The following is a 20,574-nucleotide window of genomic DNA, read 5'->3' as shown; positions in this document are numbered from 1 at the left end:
CCACTGGGGAGCCTGGCCAGCCCCAGAAACTGGTCTTCACTCTCCTGTAAGTGATCCAGCAGCAGGTTAAGTGAGTTTTAGCTTCCATAAGCTTTTGTGGACACCTTTAAACTCTTCATTGTGTCCTTACCTATTGCAACAACTTTTGACCTTAGGATCGACTTTTAGAAGAACATTATGGGCTTTCATTACAAGTACTGTTTACCCTGCGTCCCAAAATATGGTTTGTGACTATAAGGTTCGCCATCTCCTCTTTTGACCGATTTTCATTATCTCCTTTCAGCATCAGTTCTTTGTTCCAATCCATTGAGTCTCATTATTTTATGCTACTGTTAACTTTATTAATTAAATTTCATTAAATATTTTCATTTTTTTAATCATTGTATTTCATAGAACTGTTTTATATCAGATACATACATGTCATCTACTTTCTTTCATTAAAGTCATTCGCTGGCGTTCAGGCCGCAGCTTCATTTCCTTTCATGTCATAAAATCATTTCATTTATCTTTAATTTGATTTAATATCGTCATTTTGTGTCGCCTTCTTTCTTCCTTGTTGTATCTCTTCCTTTTCTCTCATTTGGGTCCAGTAGATTCCACTGCACTGAGTTATGTTTGCTTCCGTCCCTCCAAGGCTTCATCACAGAGATTTCCTAATACTTTGTCCACACCGTTGCACTTTATGTTGCTACTTCGTGTTTTCATTACGATATTTCATTTCCTCTGAAGCCCCTCATCCCATCCTTTCATCTCTTCAAGCATTTATCATGTCCTGTCCTCTCAGTTCATTTTCCTAAATCGGACTTCATATTGTCCCCTCCTTTTAGTTTGTCTTTCATTTCACTTAATCACAGTACATCGTGTTAGATTACAGGACGTTATATTTCATTGGGATTCCTTCCCCTATTTTAATTCCTTGACCTGACCGATTCTCATTTCACCAACTTGTTTTAACTTCATCTCATTCCTTTAATTCATTTCATCGAAGTATTTCATCACTTGAAACTTAATTGTGTCTATCAAATTTTACTTCGTATTTCCATTTAATTTAATACCATCTTTTTCATTTCATTTTATTTTCATTCACGATAGTTACTTTTTAATAGTGTTTTTTTCATTTCCCATTTGTCTTCTTAATTATTTTTTCTTCTTTCACTTTTGTTTAGTTGGTGTTTTTATGTATTTTGATGTTACTCATTTATTGTTCTAATTTCATTCATGCTGTTTTTATAGATGTATTTCTTAAATTTTTTGCTTTCATTTTTTAACTCGTTTCATAACATTGTCCTGTGATTTAGTTTTTATTCTATTTGAGCAAAAATTAATAATTTGTAACCTTTTCTCATCTCAGAGCATTGAATTGCACATATTCAATTTTATTCCTACTTCCTATTGTATTTCATATCTGCATTCTATTTCACTTCCTTATTATGATCTAGTCTAAGTTTCACTTCGGTGTCTCTTTTCCTTCTGTTCCGGTACAAAATTACTACTTGATTTTTTTTACTTCAGTGCTCTAGATCATTGGATCAGCATTTGTTTTTGAGCTCCTTTTCATTATTTCCTTTCATCATTTTACTTGTTCCCTGCATTTTAAACTTAATTTCATTATTTTTATTCAGTCCATTAATTAGTGTGTAAAAGAAAATACTAATAAACATGTATAAAATACACAGATGTAATAGTAAGTACATAAATATAAACAATCTATACATATATATATTACATTAATTAAATGCCATTGCAGTACCTAAATTTCCTTTCATTATCTACAGAATAGGTTTATTTTAAATCCTATTATTTAAGTGTCTAACTTGATCTTCACATTGCCCAGCCTTTTTATGTCATATCACTGTATCATTTCATTATCACGTTACCTCTCAGTGTTCTCCAAGAGTGTGGGTCATCATTCACTTTGTCCCATTGCATGTTCATGTTTATTATGAGGCAATCTATGGTATGTACTGGTTTCACACTGTTGCATTATCCTGAGTCACTTCATTTGCCCCTCATTAAATCACATGACCAACCTTTTGCTATTGAACTTCATTTTGAAAATCTCATTACGTGTATTTGATTTCAAGACTTTGCAAGTCATTCCATTCCATTTCAAGCCATTTCATTAGTTCACTTCCATGTCAAAACATGTCCTAAACGTTGAAGAATCATTCAGGATTTTTGTTTCTGTGTTTGGGGTTTGTTTCAGTTTTCTTTTGTTTTGTTTTGTTTTGTTTTGTTTTGTCTTGTATATTTATTTTGGAGACAGGAATCCTTGACTGTCCTGCAGTGTCCTTTGTGGACCAGGTTGACTCAGGTCAGATCTGCCTGCCTCTGCTTCCCCCAGTGCTGGGACTAACAGTGTGAGCCACCATGCCCAACCCCATGGGATTTTGTGTCATTATTTCCTCTTATCATCTAGGCAGTATTTCAGTTTATTACATTTAGTGATAATTAAATTGTATGTGTACAACTAATTAAGTTTACTCTATTTTCATCATTTGCAGTCATTGCCTTACACCATTTTATTGCCTTCTGTTGGTTTCCTCTGATTCCATTTCGACCCATTTTGTGATATCGATTGATCCACCATAGATGCTTTTCTGTGTCAGAATTTCCTTCCTTCTTCTCATAATATATTTCCTGCCATTATGTGGCTACAGAATCAATTTGTTCAGCTGCTTTACATTGTTTTGATTCATTTTGTTTTTTCAGTGTTTTACACCGTTCCCTCACACTGCCTTTCATTCTTTCTCTTAGGCATCTCATTCTTCTTCCTTTTATATTGTTATGCTACCACTTTACTTTCTGTGATTTCATTAACAAGTATAACTTCAATTTATATCCTTTATTAAATCATGGCAATACCCTTTTTGGAAATGACTAATCCCTTCGTATCGGGCACATTTCAGCATATTACTCCTTTTCATACACTCACTTTATTTAGATTCATTATTTCTTTCATCGTATTTATTAAATATCATTGTGTCTTCTTCTATGGCATGATTAGAAAAGAAATAACAACCAAAAAGAAGTGATATGACATGAAAAAAAATCAAGTAAATTCTTGAAAAAATCACACATACATTTTAAAATAGAACCAAATTACTGCAAGGAAAGATAGGAATAATTAAAAGCAAAATGTAAAAATAAATATTTATGATACAGTAACTTAAATTATATATGTACATGACAACTAAATGAATAACAGAATACTATATAAATATCAGGTGAACTGAAACAATGAAATGCCCAGGTGAAATAAAAGAATGGAAACATAAAATAAAAGAGTTAAAGGATGAAATGAAGACAGATATTGGAATGAAAGGAGGTGAAACTGAACTAGAATGATGTGAGAAAGGGGGACCGGCCTCTGAGATCATGCCTCACAGGACCAGGCTGCAGGCAGCAAGCCTGTTGGCCTATCCTTAAGTAGTGATTCTAGGGGCTGGGGGACAAACCTATTGTGGGTAGAGCCAGGCCTGGGTTGGTGATCCTGAGCTGCACCAGAAAGCAGGCCTAACAGGCTAGAAGGAGCAGCAGGTCTGTAAGAAGTAGCCCTCCAGGGCCTTTGCATCAGCTCCTGCCTCCAGGTTGCTGCCCTGGTGGGGTAGCTGCCATGCCTTCCTTCAGTGAGGACAGTGGTGGGGAACTGACAGTCAAATCACCCCTTTCCTCCCAGAGTTGCTTATGGCCATGGCCTGCTTAGGCCATTCCCTACAACAGGAACCATGAATAGCACACTTGCTTGGTCCTGCTGTTTCTTCCCATACTAGAAAAGTAACCGAAACACATGTGCACTTGACTGAAAGATCATATGCACAGACAGTGCAGGCAGGGTGGCTCTCTCCTGCCTGACAGTGGCTGAGGTGGAGTGGCTGGTCTCTACTTGCAAATCACTCCCCCCCCCGCCCCCCCCCCCCGCCTGTGCAGGGAGAGTGCTGGGATGACAGGTGAGCACCATCACAGCCCACCTGTTTCCCTGTGGTAAATGCTGTTTCTAAGCACAAAATAAAAGACACCTTGGCTACAGAAGAATGCAGTTCTCAGTGCGTTTTTATTTGAAAGTTGAAGGGGATGAGGTAGCAGGCATGCCTGCGGGGAGCAGGAGCCCAAGGGAGCCTGCTGTCCTTTAAGGCTCCCTGGTGCCAGAGAAAGCAGGGCAGCAGCCAGGTGGGAAGGAGATGACAGGGCAATGGATCCATTCCGGGAGGGCAGAGGGAACCGGGCATCTTGTCCACCACCGGGGGGGGGGGGGGAGACAGGCTGACCACACTGGCCTGCTTGCCCAGGGTCAGAGGTCTGGGCTTCCTGTTGTGTGGAGCCCTGTTTGGGACCCAGGATGCAGGGGGGCTGCTGCAGCACAGGCTGGGCAGGCGTCGGCGGGGCTGCCTCCTCTCCCACCCGAGCCTCTGGCTTCTGGCTTCCAGGACAGAAGGTAGGGGCCCAGATGCCAGGCTCACCCTGCCCTCTGCTAGAATCCCTTTGCCAGGGCGAGCCCACAGAGCCCCGAGCCACCCCGGGAAGTGCTTCCTCCCTGGCATTGCCCTGATCACCTGAGAACTGTCTCAGGGGCAGTAGGCAGGGCATTGACCAGGGCTGCAGTGTGTCCCAGGTAATAACCCCATAAGGCTGGGGCTCTGCAGATGCTCTTCTCTCCCAGGCCTCCCAAGCCTCCTGCACCCTCGTGCACCAGATATTTGGCTCCGTGGCACAAGGCCGAGTGCCAATAGGAGCATTTATGCGGTAATTAGGGCGGCATGCTGTCTCCATTTCTCTCAAGGTATCTGGATGGCAGTTTTTCATTCTTAAAAAGGTAAATTGCCCAGCAGTTTGGGTAAATTGATACAGGTAATATCTTATTGTAGAGTTCGTAGATATCGTTTTTTTTTTTTTTATTCTTTCCTCCGTCCCCCGCCTCCGTTTATATTCTTTCAAATTGCAAATTGCCCAGCAGTTTGGGTAAATTGATACAGGTAATATCTTATTGTAGAGTTCGTAGATATCGTTCTTTATTCTTTCAAAATGCGAATTGCCCAGCAGTTTGGGTTATTTGAGACAGGTAATATCTTATTGTAGAGTTCGTAGATATCGTTTTTTTTAATCTTTCAAAATGCAAATTGCCCAGCAGTTTGGGTTATTTGAGACAGGTAATATCTTATTGTAGAGTTGGTAGATATCGTTTTTTAATCTTTCAAAATGCAAATTGCCCAGCAGTTTGGGTACAATCAAGCAGAGCCGACCCAGCGGCCAGTCTGCTGCTGTAATTTGGTATTGAGAGGTCGTCGGTATCACTTCTTCAGTCTTATGTAGTTCAGGTCAACAGAGCTTGCTTTCCAATTTGAATACAGTGAGGAGGCAGAGCCTGCCTCACCAACTGGGCTCTCCCTTTTTATAGCCACCTAGCCAGGGGCGGAGCTTTGACCACACTGGCTGCCCCCGGGCTCCCAAAGACCAAGGAGGAAGTGGAGGAGGCAGATAGTTAATTTTCAGAAGAACAACTTTCATTTTAAAAACGCTTTAAATGCATCCGTTGTGCAAACCGATTTAAATGAAAGCGCTGTGGAAACCGGTTTAAATGGAACCTTCCGGAAACCGGTTTAAATGAAACCCTTCAGGCAACAGGTTTAAATTTAACCGTTCTGGAAATCGGTTTAAGTTAAACCGTTCTGGAAACCGGGTTAATTTAAAGCGTTCTGGAAACCGGTATAAGTTAAACCCTTCTGGAAATCGTTTTAAGTTAAAGCGTTCTGGAAACAGGTTCAAATTAAAGCTTTGTGGAAGCAGGTTTAAGTTAAAGCGTTGTGGAAACGGGTTTAAGTTAACTCGCTCTAGAAACGGGTTTAAGTTAAGTCGCTCTGGAAACCGGTTTAAGTTAAATCGCTCTGGAAACGGGCATAAGTTAAACCTTTCTGGAACCCCGTTTAAATTAAATCGTTCTGAAAAAACAGAAACCAGACTCTGCTACAGGATAGAATAGGGTGAACCACACATCCGCCAGAAAAATGAACAGAAAGCCAAACCTGCTGAAAGGATCCAGAGGCGCCCTGGGTCCACACTGAGAGCAAGGTCTGCCTCAGAGCAGAGAGGGGGGCAGAAATCTACAAAGCTCACTTCAGGAGGCAGCCTAGCTGCTCACCTGGCCATTCCCAGTTCACCTGAGCGGCTGGCTGCTCAGACCCCAGCAGGGCAGTTACTCCACTATTTTAAGAAGATGCTGAGCTTTAAAGGGGAAGCTGCTGCAAAGGTGGAGTTCAAACAGTGACAGCATCAAATTCCACAGAGCCCCAGTTTCCCACTGGGGAGCCTGGCCAGCCCCAGAAACTGGTCTTCACTCTCCTGTAAGTGATCCAGCAGCAGGTTAAGTGAGTTTTAGCTTCCATAAGCTTTTGTGGACACCTTTAAACTCTTCATTGTGTCCTTACCTATTGCAACAACTTTTGACCTTAGGATCGACTTTTAGAAGAACATTATGGGCTTTCATTACAAGTACTGTTTACCCTGCGTCCCAAAATATGGTTTGTGACTATAAGGTTCGCCATCTCCTCTTTTGACCGATTTTCATTATCTCCTTTCAGCATCAGTTCTTTGTTCCAATCCATTGAGTCTCATTATTTTATGCTACTGTTAACTTTATTAATTAAATTTCATTAAATATTTTCATTTTTTTAATCATTGTATTTCATAGAACTGTTTTATATCAGATACATACATGTCATCTACTTTCTTTCATTAAAGTCATTCGCTGGCGTTCAGGCCGCAGCTTCATTTCCTTTCATGTCATAAAATCATTTCATTTATCTTTAATTTGATTTAATATCGTCATTTTGTGTCGCCCTCTTTCTTCCTTGTTGTATCTCTTCTTTTTCTCTCATTTGGGTCCAGTAGATTCCACTGCACTGAGTTATGTTTGCTTCCGTCCCTCCAAGGCTTCATCACAGAGATTTCCTAATACTTTGTCCACACCGTTGCACTTTATGTTGCTACTTCGTGTTTTCATTACGATATTTCATTTCCTCTGAAGCCCCTCATCCCATCCTTTCATCTCTTCAAGCATTTATCATGTCCTGTCCTCTCAGTTCATTTTCCTAAATCGGACTTCATATTGTCCCCTCCTTTTAGTTTGTCTTTCATTTCACTTAATCACAGTACATCGTGTTAGATTACAGGACGTTATATTTCATTGGGATTCCTTCCCCTATTTTAATTCCTTGACCTGACCGATTCTCATTTCACCAACTTGTTTTAACTTCATCTCATTCCTTTAATTCATTTCATCGAAGTATTTCATCACTTGAAACTTAATTGTGTCTATCAAATTTTACTTCGTATTTCCATTTAATTTAATACCATCTTTTTCATTTCATTTTATTTTCATTCACGATAGTTACTTTTTAATAGTGTTTTTTTCATTTCCCATTTGTCTTCTTAATTATTTTTTCTTCTTTCACTTTTGTTTAGTTGGTGTTTTTATGTATTTTGATGTTACTCATTTATTGTTCTAATTTCATTCATGCTGTTTTTATAGATGTATTTCTTAAATTTTTTGCTTTCATTTTTTAACTCGTTTCATAACATTGTCCTGTGATTTAGTTTTTATTCTATTTGAGCAAAAATTAATAATTTGTAACCTTTTCTCATCTCAGAGCATTGAATTGCACATATTCAATTTTATTCCTACTTCCTATTGTATTTCATATCTGCATTCTATTTCACTTCCTTATTATGATCTAGTCTGTTACTGTCATTGGTGTAACTCTCTAAGTTTCACTTCGGTGTCTCTTTTCCTTCTGTTCCGGTACAAAATTACTACTTGATTTTTTTTACTTCAGTGCTCTAGATCATTGGATCAGCATTTGTTTTTGAGCTCCTTTTCATTATTTCCTTTCATCATTTTACTTTTCCCTGCATTTTAAACTTAATTTCATTATTTTTATTCAGTCCATTAATTAGTGTGTAAAAGAAAATACTAATAAACATGTATAAAATACACAGATGTAATAGTAAGTACATAAATATAAACAATCTATACATATATATATTACATTAATTAAATGCCATTGCAGTACCTAAATTTCCTTTCATTATCTACAGAATAGGTTTATTTTAAATCCTATTATTTAAGTGTCTAACTTGATCTTCACATTGCCCAGCCTTTTTATGTCATATCACTGTATCATTTCATTATCACGTTACCTCTCAGTGTTCTCCAAGAGTGTGGGTCATCATTCACTTTGTCCCATTGCATGTTCATGTTTATTATGAGGCAATCTATGGTATGTACTGGTTTCACACTGTTGCATTATCCTGAGTCACTTCATTTGCCCCTCATTAAATCACATGACCAACCTTTTGCTATTGAACTTCATTTTGAAAATCTCATTACGTGTATTTGATTTCAAGACTTTGCAAGTCATTCCATTCCATTTCAAGCCATTTTATTAGTTCACTTCCATGTCAAAACATGTCCTAAACGTTGAAGAATCATTCAGGATTTTTGTTTCTGTGTTTTGGGGTTTGTTTCAGTTTTCTTTTGTTTTGTTTTGTTTTGTTTTGTTTTGTTTTGTCTTGTATATTTATTTTGGAGACAGGAATCCTTGACTGTCCTGCAGTGTCCTTTGTGGACCAGGTTGACTCAGGTCAGATCTGCCTGCCTCTGCTTCCCCCAGTGCTGGGACTAACAGTGTGAGCCACCATGCCCAACCCCATGGGATTTTGTGTCATTATTTCCTCTTATCATCTAGGCAGTATTTCAGTTTATTACATTTAGTGATAATTAAATTGTATGTGTACAACTAATTAAGTTTACTCTATTTTCATCATTTGCAGTCATTGCCTTACACCATTTTATTGCCTTCTGTTGGTTTCCTCTGATTCCATTTCGACCCATTTTGTGATATCGATTGATCCACCATAGATGCTTTTCTGTTTCAGAATTTCCTTCCTTCTTCTCATAATATATTTCCTGCCATTATGTGGCTACAGAATCAATTTGTTCAGCTGCTTTACATTGTTTTGATTCATTTTGTTTTTTCAGTGTTTTACACCGTTCCCTCACACTGCCTTTCATTCTTTCTCTTAGGCATCTCATTCTTCTTCCTTTTATATTGTTATGCTACCACTTTACTTTCTGTGATTTCATTAACAAGTATAACTTCAATTTATATCCTTTATTAAATCATGGCAATACCCTTTTTGGAAATGACTAATCCCTTCGTATCGGGCACATTTCAGCATATTACTCCTTTTCATACACTCACTTTATTTAGATTCATTATTTCTTTCATCGTATTTATTAAATATCATTGTGTCTTCTTCTATGGCATGATTAGAAAAGAAATAACAACCAAAAAGAAGTGATATGACATGAAAAAAAAATCAAGTAAATTCTTGAAAAAATCACACATACATTTTAAAATAGAACCAAATTACTGCAAGGAAAGATAGGAATAATTAAAAGCAAAATGTAAAAATAAATATTTATGATACAGTAACTTAAATTATATATGTACATGACAACTAAATGAATAACAGAATACTATATAAATGTCAGGTGAACTGAAACAATGAAATGCCCAGGTGAAATAAAAGAATGGAAACATAAAATAAAAGAGTTAAAGGATGAAATGAAGACAGATATTGGAATGAAAGGAGGTGAAACTGAACTAGAATGATGTGAGAAAGGGGGACCGGCCTCTGAGATCATGCCTCACAGGACCAGGCTGCAGGCAGCAAGCCTGTTGGCCTATCCTTAAGTAGTGATTCTAGGGGCTGGGGGACAAACCTATTGTGGGTAGAGCCAGGCCTGGGTTGGTGATCCTGAGCTGCACCAGAAAGCAGGCCTAACAGGCTAGAAGGAGCAGCAGGTCTGTAAGAAGTAGCCCTCCAGGGCCTTTGCATCAGCTCCTGCCTCCAGGTTGCTGCCCTGGTGGGGTAGCTGCCATGCCTTCCTTCAGTGAGGACAGTGGTGGGGAACTGACAGTCAAATCACCCCTTTCCTCCCAGAGTTGCTTATGGCCATGGCCTGCTTAGGCCATTCCCTACAACAGGAACCATGAATAGCACACTTGCTTGGTCCTGCTGTTTCTTCCCATACTAGAAAAGTAACCGAAACACATGTGCACTTGACTGAAAGATCATATGCACAGACAGTGCAGGCAGGGTGGCTCTCTCCTGCCTGACAGTGGCTGAGGTGGAGTGGCTGGTCTCTACTTGCAAATCACTCCCCCCCCCCCCCCCCCCCCCGCCTGTGCAGGGAGAGTGCTGGGATGACAGGTGAGCACCATCACAGCCCACCTGTTTCCCTGTGGTAAATGCTGTTTCTAAGCACAAAATAAAAGACACCTTGGCTACAGAAGAATGCAGTTCTCAGTGCGTTTTTATTTGAAAGTTGAAGGGGATGAGGTAGCAGGCATGCCTGCGGGGAGCAGGAGCCCAAGGGAGCCTGCTGTCCTTTAAGGCTCCCTGGTGCCAGAGAAAGCAGGGCAGCAGCCAGGTGGGAAGGAGATGACAGGGCAATGGATCCATTCCGGGAGGGCAGAGGGAACCGGGCATCTTGTCCACCACCGGGGGGGGGGGGAGACAGGCTGACCACACTGGCCTGCTTGCCCAGGGTCAGAGGTCTGGGCTTCCTGTTGTGGGGAGCCCTGTTTGGGACCCAGGATGCAGGGGGGCTGCTGCAGCACAGGCTGGGCAGGTGTCGGAGGGGCTGCCTCCTCTCCCACCCGAGCCTCTGGCTTCTGGCTTCCAGGACAGAAGGTAGGGGCCCAGATGCCAGGCTCACCCTGCCCTCTGCTAGAATCCCTTTGCCAGGGCGAGCCCACAGAGCCCCGAGCCACCCCGGGAAGTGCTTCCTCCCTGGCATTGCCCTGATCACCTGAGAACTGTCTCAGGGGCAGTAGGCAGGGCATTGACCAGGGCTGCAGTGTGTCCCAGGTAATAACCCCATAAGGCTGGGGCTCTGCAGATGCTCTTCTCTCCCAGGCCTCCCAAGCCTCCTGCACCCTCGTGCACCAGATATTTGGCTCCGTGGCACAAGGCCGAGTGCCAATAGGAGCATTTATGCGGTAATTAGGGCGGCATGCTGTCTCCATTTCTCTCAAGGTATCTGGATGGCAGTTTTTCATTCTTAAAAAGGTAAATTGCCCAGCAGTTTGGGTAAATTGATACAGGTAATATCTTATTGTAGAGTTCGTAGATATCGTTTTTTTTTTTTTTTATTCTTTCCTCCGTCCCCCGCCTCCGTTTATATTCTTTCAAAATGCAAATTGCCCAGCAGTTTGGGTAAATTGATACAGGTAATATCTTATTGTAGAGTTCGTAGATATCGTTTTTTATTCTTTCAAAATGCGAATTGCCCAGCAGTTTGGGTTATTTGAGACAGGTAATATCTTATTGTAGAGTTCGTAGATATCGTTTTTTTTAATCTTTCAAAATGCAAATTGCCCAGCAGTTTGGGTTATTTGAGACAGGTAATATCTTATTGTAGAGTTGGTAGATATCGTTTTTTAATCTTTCAAAATGCAAATTGCCCAGCAGTTTGGGTACAATCAAGCAGAGCCGACCCAGCGGCCAGTCTGCTGCTGTAATTTGGTATTGAGAGGTCGTCGGTATCACTTCTTCAGTCTTATGTAGTTCAGGTCAACAGAGCTTGCTTTCCAATTTGAATACAGTGAGGAGGCAGAGCCTGCCTCACCAACTGGGCTCTCCCTTTTTATAGCCACCTAGCCAGGGGCGGAGCTTTGACCACACTGGCTGCCCCCGGGCTCCCAAAGACCAAGGAGGAAGTGGAGGAGGCAGATAGTTAATTTTCAGAAGAACAACTTTCACTTTAAAAACGCTTTAAATGCATCCGTTGTGCAAACCGATTTAAATGAAAGCGCTGTGGAAACCGGTTTAAATGGAACCTTCCGGAAACCGGTTTAAATGAAACCCTTCAGGCAACAGGTTTAAATTTAACCGTTCTGGAAATCGGTTTAAGTTAAACCGTTCTGGAAACCGGGTTAATTTAAAGCGTTCTGGAAACCGGTATAAGTTAAACCCTTCTGGAAATCGTTTTAAATTAAAGCGTTCTGGAAACAGGTTCAAATTAAAGCGTTGTGGAAGCAGGTTTAAGTTAAAGCGTTGTGGAAACGGGTTTAAGTTAACTCGCTCTAGAAACGGGTTTAAGTTAAGTCGCTCTGGAAACCGGTTTAAGTTAAATCGCTCTGAAAACGGGCATAAGTTAAACCTTTCTGGAACCCCGTTTAAATTAAATCGTTCTGAAAAAAACAGAAACCAGACTCTGCTACAGGATAGAATAGGGTGAACCACACATCCGCCAGAAAAATGAACAGAAAGCCAAACCTGCTGAAAGGATCCAGAGAGGCGACCTGGGTCCACACTGAGAGCAGGGTCTGCCTCAGAGCAGAGAGGGGGGCAGAAATCTACAAAGCTCACTTCAGGAGGCAGCCTAGCTGCTCACCTGGCCATTCCCAGTTCACCTGAGCGGCTGGCTGCTCAGACCCCAGCAGGGCAGTTACTCCACTATTTTAAGAAGATGCTGAGCTTTAAAAGGGAAGCTGCTGCAAAGGTGGAGTTCAAACAGTGACAGCATCAAATTCCACAGAGCCCCAGTTTCCCACTGGGGAGCCTGGCCAGCCCCAGAAACTGGTCTTCACTCTCCTGTAAGTGATCCAGCAGCAGGTTAAGTGAGTTTTAGCTTCCATAAGCTTTTGTGGACACCTTTAAACTCTTCATTGTGTCCTTACCTATTGCAACAACTTTTGACCTTAGGATCGACTTTTAGAAGAACATTATGGGCTTTCATTACAAGTACTGTTTACCCTGCGTCCCAAAATATGGTTTGTGACTATAAGGTTCGCCATCTCCTCTTTTGACCGATTTTCATTATCTCCTTTCAGCATCAGTTCTTTGTTCCAATCCATTGAGTCTCATTATTTTATGCTACTGTTAACTTTATTAATTAAATTTCATTAAATATTTTCATTTTTTTAATCATTGTATTTCATAGAACTGTTTTATATCAGATACATACATGTCATCTACTTTCTTTCATTAAAGTCATTCGCTGGCGTTCAGGCCGCAGCTTCATTTCCTTTCATGTCATAAAATCATTTCATTTATCTTTAATTTGATTTAATATCGTCATTTTGTGTCGCCCTCTTTCTTCCTTGTTGTATCTCTTCTTTTTCTCTCATTTGGGTCCAGTAGATTCCACTGCACTGAGTTATGTTTGCTTCCGTCCCTCCAAGGCTTCATCACAGAGATTTCCTAATACTTTGTCCACACCGTTGCACTTTATGTTGCTACTTCGTGTTTTCATTACGATATTTCATTTCCTCTGAAGCCCCTCATCCCATCCTTTCATCTCTTCAAGCATTTATCATGTCCTGTCCTCTCAGTTCATTTTCCTAAATCGGACTTCATATTGTCCCCTCCTTTTAGTTTGTCTTTCATTTCACTTAATCACAGTACATCGTGTTAGATTACAGGACGTTATATTTCATTGGGATTCCTTCCCCTATTTTAATTCCTTGACCTGACCGATTCTCATTTCACCAACTTGTTTTAACTTCATCTCATTCCTTTAATTCATTTCATCGAAGTATTTCATCACTTGAAACTTAATTGTGTCTATCAAATTTTACTTCGTATTTCCATTTAATTTAATACCATCTTTTTCATTTCATTTTATTTTCATTCACGATAGTTACTTTTTAATAGTGTTTTTTTCATTTCCCATTTGTCTTCTTAATTATTTTTTCTTCTTTCACTTTTGTTTAGTTGGTGTTTTTATGTATTTTGATGTTACTCATTTATTGTTCTAATTTCATTCATGCTGTTTTTATAGATGTATTTCTTAAATTTTTTGCTTTCATTTTTTAACTCGTTTCATAACATTGTCCTGTGATTTAGTTTTTATTCTATTTGAGCAAAAATTAATAATTTGTAACCTTTTCTCATCTCAGAGCATTGAATTGCACATATTCAATTTTATTCCTACTTCCTATTGTATTTCATATCTGCATTCTATTTCACTTCCTTATTATGATCTAGTCTGTTACTGTCATTGGTGTAACTCTCTAAGTTTCACTTCGGTGTCTCTTTTCCTTCTGTTCCGGTACAAAATTACTACTTGATTTTTTTTACTTCAGTGCTCTAGATCATTGGATCAGCATTTGTTTTTGAGCTCCTTTTCATTATTTCCTTTCATCATTTTACTTTTCCCTGCATTTTAAACTTAATTTCATTATTTTTATTCAGTCCATTAATTAGTGTGTAAAAGAAAATACTAATAAACATGTATAAAATACACAGATGTAATAGTAAGTACATAAATATAAACAATCTATACATATATATATTACATTAATTAAATGCCATTGCAGTACCTAAATTTCCTTTCATTATCTACAGAATAGGTTTATTTTAAATCCTATTATTTAAGTGTCTAACTTGATCTTCACATTGCCCAGCCTTTTTATGTCATATCACTGTATCATTTCATTATCACATTACCTCTCAGTGTTCTCCAAGAGTGTGGGTCATCATTCACTTTGTCCCATTGCATGTTCATGTTTATTATGAGGCAATCTATGGTATGTACTGGTTTCACACTGTTGCATTATCCTGAGTCACTTCATTTGCCCCTCATTAAATCACATGACCAACCTTTTGCTATTGAACTTCATTTTGAAAATCTCATTACGTGTATTTGATTTCAAGACTTTGCAAGTCATTCCATTCCATTTCAAGCCATTTTATTAGTTCACTTCCATGTCAAAACATGTCCTAAACGTTGAAGAATCATTCAGGATTTTTGTTTCTGTGTTTTGGGGTTTGTTTCAGTTTTCTTTTGTTTTGTTTTGTTTTGTTTTGTTTTGTCTTGTATATTTATTTTGGAGACAGGAATCCTTGACTGTCCTGCAGTGTCCTTTGTGGACCAGGTTGACTCAGGTCAGATCTGCCTGCCTCTGCTTCCCCCAGTGCTGGGACTAACAGTGTGAGCCACCATGCCCAACCCCATGGGATTTTGTGTCATTATTTCCTCTTATCATCTAGGCAGTATTTCAGTTTATTACATTTAGTGATAATTAAATTGTATGTGTACAACTAATTAAGTTTACTCTATTTTCATCATTTGCAGTCATTGCCTTACACCATTTTATTGCCTTCTGTTGGTTTCCTCTGATTCCATTTCGACCCATTTTGTGATATCGATTGATCCACCATAGATGCTTTTCTGTTTCAGAATTTCCTTCCTTCTTCTCATAATATATTTCCTGCCATTATGTGGCTACAGAATCAATTTGTTCAGCTGCTTTACATTGTTTTGATTCATTTTGTTTTTTCAGTGTTTTACACCGTTCCCTCACACTGCCTTTCATTCTTTCTCTTAGGCATCTCATTCTTCTTCCTTTTATATTGTTATGCTACCACTTTACTTTCTGTGATTTCATTAACAAGTATAACTTCAATTTATATCCTTTATTAAATCATGGCAATACCCTTTTTGGAAATGACTAATCCCTTCGTATCGGGCACATTTCAGCATATTACTCCTTTTCATACACTCACTTTATTTAGATTCATTATTTCTTTCATCGTATTTATTAAATATCATTGTGTCTTCTTCTATGGCATGATTAGAAAAGAAATAACAACCAAAAAGAAGTGATATGACATGAAAAAAAAATCAAGTAAATTCTTGAAAAAATCACACATACATTTTAAAATAGAACCAAATTACTGCAAGGAAAGATAGGAATAATTAAAAGCAAAATGTAAAAATAAATATTTATGATACAGTAACTTAAATTATATATGTACATGACAACTAAATGAATAACAGAATACTATATAAATGTCAGGTGAACTGAAACAATGAAATGCCCAGGTGAAATAAAAGAATGGAAACATAAAATAAAAGAGTTAAAGGATGAAATGAAGACAGATATTGGAATGAAAGGAGGTGAAACTGAACTAGAATGATGTGAGAAAGGGGGACCGGCCTCTGAGATCATGCCTCACAGGACCAGGCTGCAGGCAGCAAGCCTGTTGGCCTATTCTTAAGTAGTGATTCTAGGGGCTGGGGGACAAACCTATTGTGGGTAGAGCCAGGCCTGGGTTGGTGATCCTGAGCTGCACCAGAAAGCAGGCCTAACAGGCTAGAAGGAGCAGCAGGTCTGTAAGAAGTAGCCCTCCAGGGCCTTTGCATCAGCTCCTGCCTCCAGGTTGCTGCCCTGGTGGGGTAGCTGCCATGCCTTCCTTCAGTGAGGACAGTGGTGGGGAACTGACAGTCAAATCACCCCTTTCCTCCCAGAGTTGCTTATGGCCATGGCCTGCTTAGGCCATTCCCTACAACAGGAACCATGAATAGCACACTTGCTTGGTCCTGCTGTTTCTTCCCATACTAGAAAAGTAACCGAAACACATGTGCACTTGACTGAAAGATCATATGCACAGACAGTGCAGGCAGGGTGGCTCTCTCCTGCCTGACAGTGGCTGAGGTGGAGTGGCTGGTCTCTACTTGCAAATCACTCCCCCCCCGCCCCCCCCCCCCCCCGCCTGTGCAGGGAGAGTGCTGGGATGACAGGTGAGCACCATCACAGCCCACCTGTTTCCCTGTGGTAAATGCTGTTTCTAAGCACAAAATAAAAGACACCTTGGCTACAGAAGAATGCAGTTCTCAGTGCGTTTTTATTTGAAAGTTGAAGGGGATGAGTTAGCAGGCATGCCTGCGGGGAGCAGGAGCCCAAGGGAGCCTGCTGTCCTTTAAGGCTCCCTGGTGCCAGAGAAAGCAGGGCAGCAGCCAGGTGGGAAGGAGATGACAGGGCAATGGATCCATTCCGGGAGGGCAGAGGGAACCGGGCATCTTGTCCACCACCGGGGGGGAGACAGGCTGACCACACTGGCCTGCTTGCCCAGGGTCAGAGGTCTGGGCTTCCTGTTGTGGGGAGCCCTGTTTGGGACCCAGGATGCAGGGGGGCTGCTGCAGCACAGGCTGGGCAGGTGTCGGAGGGGCTGCCTCCTCTCCCACCCGAGCCTCTGGCTTCTGGCTTCCAGGACAGAAGGTAGGGGCCCAGATGCCAGGCTCACCCTGCCCTCTGCTAGAATCCCTTTGCCAGGGCGAGCCCACAGAGCCCCGAGCCACCCCGGGAAGTGCTTCCTCCCTGGCATTGCCCTGATCACCTGAGAACTGTCTCAGGGGCAGTAGGCAGGGCATTGACCAGGGCTGCAGTGTGTCCCAGGTAATAACCCCATAAGGCTGGGGCTCTGCAGATGCTCTTCTCTCCCAGGCCTCCCAAGCCTCCTGCACCCTCGTGCACCAGATATTTGGCTCCGTGGCACAAGGCCGAGTGCCAATAGGAGCATTTATGCGGTAATTAGGGCGGCATGCTGTCTCCATTTCTCTCAAGGTATCTGGATGGCAGTTTTTCATTCTTAAAAAGGTAAATTGCCCAGCAGTTTGGGTAAATTGATACAGGTAATATCTTATTGTAGAGTTCGTAGATATCGTTTTTTTTTTTTTTTTTATTCTTTCCTCCGTCCCCCGCCTCCGTTTATATTCTTTCAAAATGCAAATTGCCCAGCAGTTTGGGTAAATTGATACAGGTAATATCTTATTGTAGAGTTCGTAGATATCGTTTTTTATTCTTTCAAAATGCGAATTGCCCAGCAGTTTGGGTTATTTGAGACAGGTAATATCTTATTGTAGAGTTCGTAGATATCGTTTTTTTTAATCTTTCAAAATGCAAATTGCCCAGCAGTTTGGGTTATTTGAGACAGGTAATATCTTATTGTAGAGTTGGTAGATATCGTTTTTTAATCTTTCAAAATGCAAATTGCCCAGCAGTTTGGGTACAATCAAGCAGAGCCGACCCAGCGGCCAGTCTGCTGCTGTAATTTGGTATTGAGAGGTCGTCGGTATCACTTCTTCAGTCTTATGTAGTTCAGGTCAACAGAGCTTGCTTTCCAATTTGAATACAGTGAGGAGGCAGAGCCTGCCTCACCAACTGGGCTCTCCCTTTTTATAGCCACCTAGCCAGGGGCGGAGCTTTGACCACACTGGCTGCCCCCGGGCTCCCAAAGACCAAGGAGGAAGTGGAGGAGGCAGATAGTTAATTTTCAGAAGAACAACTTTCATTTTAAAAACGCTTTAAATGCATCCGTTGTGCAAACCGATTTAAATGAAAGCGCTGTGGAAACCGGTTTAAATGGAACCTTCCGGAAACCGGTTTAAATGAAACCCTTCAGGCAACAGGTTTAAATTTAACCGTTCTGGAAATCGGTTTAAGTTAAACCGTTCTGGAAACCGGGTTAATTTAAAGCGTTCTGGAAACCGGTATAAGTTAAACCCTTCTGGAAATCGTTTTAAATTAAAGCGTTCTGGAAACAGGTTCAAATTAAAGCTTTGTGGAAGCAGGTTTAAGTTAAAGCGTTGTGGAAACGGGTTTAAGTTAACTCGCTCTAGAAACGGGTTTAAGTTAAGTCGCTCTGGAAACGGGTTTAAGTTAAATCGCTCTGGAAACGGGCATAAGTTAAACCTTTCTGGAACCCCGTTTAAATTAAATCGTTCTGAAAAAACAGAAACCAGACTCTGCTACAGGATAGAATAGGGTGAACCACACATCCGCCAGAAAAATGAACAGAAAGCCAAACCTGTTGAAAGGATCCAGAGAGGCGACCTGGGTCCACACTGAGAGCAGGGTCTGCCTCAGAGCAGAGAGGGGGACAGAAATCTACAAAGCTCACTTCAGGAGGCAGCCTAGCTGCTCACCTGGCCACTCCCCCCAGTTCACCTGAGCGGCTGGCTGCTCAGACCCCAGCAGGGCAGTTACTCCACTATTTTAAGAAGATGCTGAGCTTTAAAAGGGAAGCTGCTGCAAAGGTGGAGTTCAAACAGTGACAGCATCAAATTCCACAGAGCCCCAGTTTCCCACTGGGGAGCCTGGCCAGCCCCAGAAACTGGTCTTCACTCTCCTGTAAGTGATCCAGCAGCAGGTTAAGTGAGTTTTAGCTTCCATAAGCTTTTGTGGACACCTTTAAACTCTTCATTGTGTCCTTACCTATTGCAACAACTTTTGACCTTAGGATCGACTTTTAGAAGAACATTATGGGCTTTCATTACAAGTACTGTTTACCCTGCGTCCCAAAATATGGTTTGTGACTATAAGGTTCGCCATCTCCTCTTTTGACCGATTTTCATTATCTCCTTTCAGCATCAGTTCTTTGTTCCAATCCATTGAGTCTCATTATTTTATGCTACTGTTAACTTTATTAATTAAATTTCATTAAATATTTTCATTTTTTTAATCATTGTATTTCATAGAACTGTTTTATATCAGATACATACATGTCATCTACTTTCTTTCATTAAAGTCATTCGCTGGCGTTCAGGCCGCAGCTTCATTTCCTTTCATGTCATAAAATCATTTCATTTATCTTTAATTTGATTTAATATCGTCATTTTGTGTCGCCCTCTTTCTTCCTTGTTGTATCTCTTCTTTTTCTCTCATTTGGGTCCAGTAGATTCCATTGCACTGAGTTATGTTTGCTTCCGTCCCTCCAAGGCTTCATCACAGAGATTTCCTAATACTTTGTCCACACCGTTGCACTTTATGTTGCTACTTCGTGTTTTCATTACGATATTTCATTTCCTCTGAAGCCCCTCATCCCATCCTTTCATCTCTTCAAGCATTTATCATGTCCTGTCCTCTCAGTTCATTTTCCTAAATCGGACTTCATATTGTCCCCTCCTTTTAGTTTGTCTTTCATTTCACTTAATCACAGTACATCGTGTTAGATTACAGGACGTTATATTTCATTGGGATTCCTTCCCCTATTTTAATTCCTTGACCTGACCGATTCTCATTTCACCAACTTGTTTTAACTTCATCTCATTCCTTTAATTCATTTCATCGAAGTATTTCATCACTTGAAACTTAATTGTGTCTATCAAATTTTACTTCGTATTTCCATTTAATTTAATACCATCTTTTTCATTTCATTTTATTTTCATTCACGATAGTTACTTTTTAATAGTGTTTTTTTCATTTCCCATTTGTCTTCTTAATTATTTTTTCTTCTTTCACTTTTGTTTAGTTGGTGTTTTTATGTATTTTGATGTTACTCATTTATTGTTCTAATTTCATTCATGCTGTTTTTATAGATGTATTTCTTAAATTTTTTGCTTTCATTTTTTAACTCGTTTCATAACATTGTCCTGTGATTTAGTTTTTATTCTATTTGAGCAAAAATTAATAATTTGTAACCTTTTCTCATCTCAGAGCATTGAATTGCACATATTCAATTTTATTCCTACTTCCTATTGTATTTCATATCTGCATTCTATTTCACTTCCTTATTATGATCTAGTCTAAGTTTCACTTCGGTGTCTCTTTTCCTTCTGTTCCGGTACAAAATTACTACTTGATTTTTTTTACTTCAGTGCTCTAGATCATTGGATCAGCATTTGTTTTTGAGCTCCTTTTCATTATTTCCTTTCATCATTTTACTTGTTCCCTGCATTTTAAACTTAATTTCATTATTTTTATTCAGTCCATTAATTAGTGT

At 40.2% G+C, this 20,574-nt stretch overlaps 1 long non-coding RNA gene across 7 annotated transcripts in view; it reads left to right on the top strand.

Moving 5' to 3' along the window:
- LOC134485850 (uncharacterized) overlaps nucleotides 1-20,574 on the top strand; it is a 704,841-nt gene that overhangs the window by 53,566 nt on the left and 630,701 nt on the right. For 2 of the 7 annotated variants that reach the window (XR_015674034.1, XR_015674032.1), the window contains exon 1: nucleotides 12,353-12,681. The exons of 2 other annotated variants lie outside the window; for them this stretch is intronic. This is a non-coding gene — a long non-coding RNA (uncharacterized LOC134485850). Of the gene's footprint in view, nucleotides 1-12,352; nucleotides 12,682-18,675; nucleotides 19,003-20,574 lie in introns of those variants that run through there. 3 more of the 7 variants (XR_015674016.1, XR_015674035.1, XR_015674040.1) reach the window with 2 other exon arrangements.

Source organism: Rattus norvegicus, chromosome 2, assembly GCF_021556685.1.
Source record: "Rattus norvegicus strain SHRSP/BbbUtx chromosome 2, alternate assembly SHRSP_T2T, whole genome shotgun sequence".
NCBI lineage: Eukaryota > Metazoa > Chordata > Mammalia > Rodentia > Muridae > Rattus > Rattus norvegicus.
The sequence above is the reverse complement of the archived record's forward strand: the minus strand, read 5'-3'. Positions and strand labels throughout refer to the sequence as shown.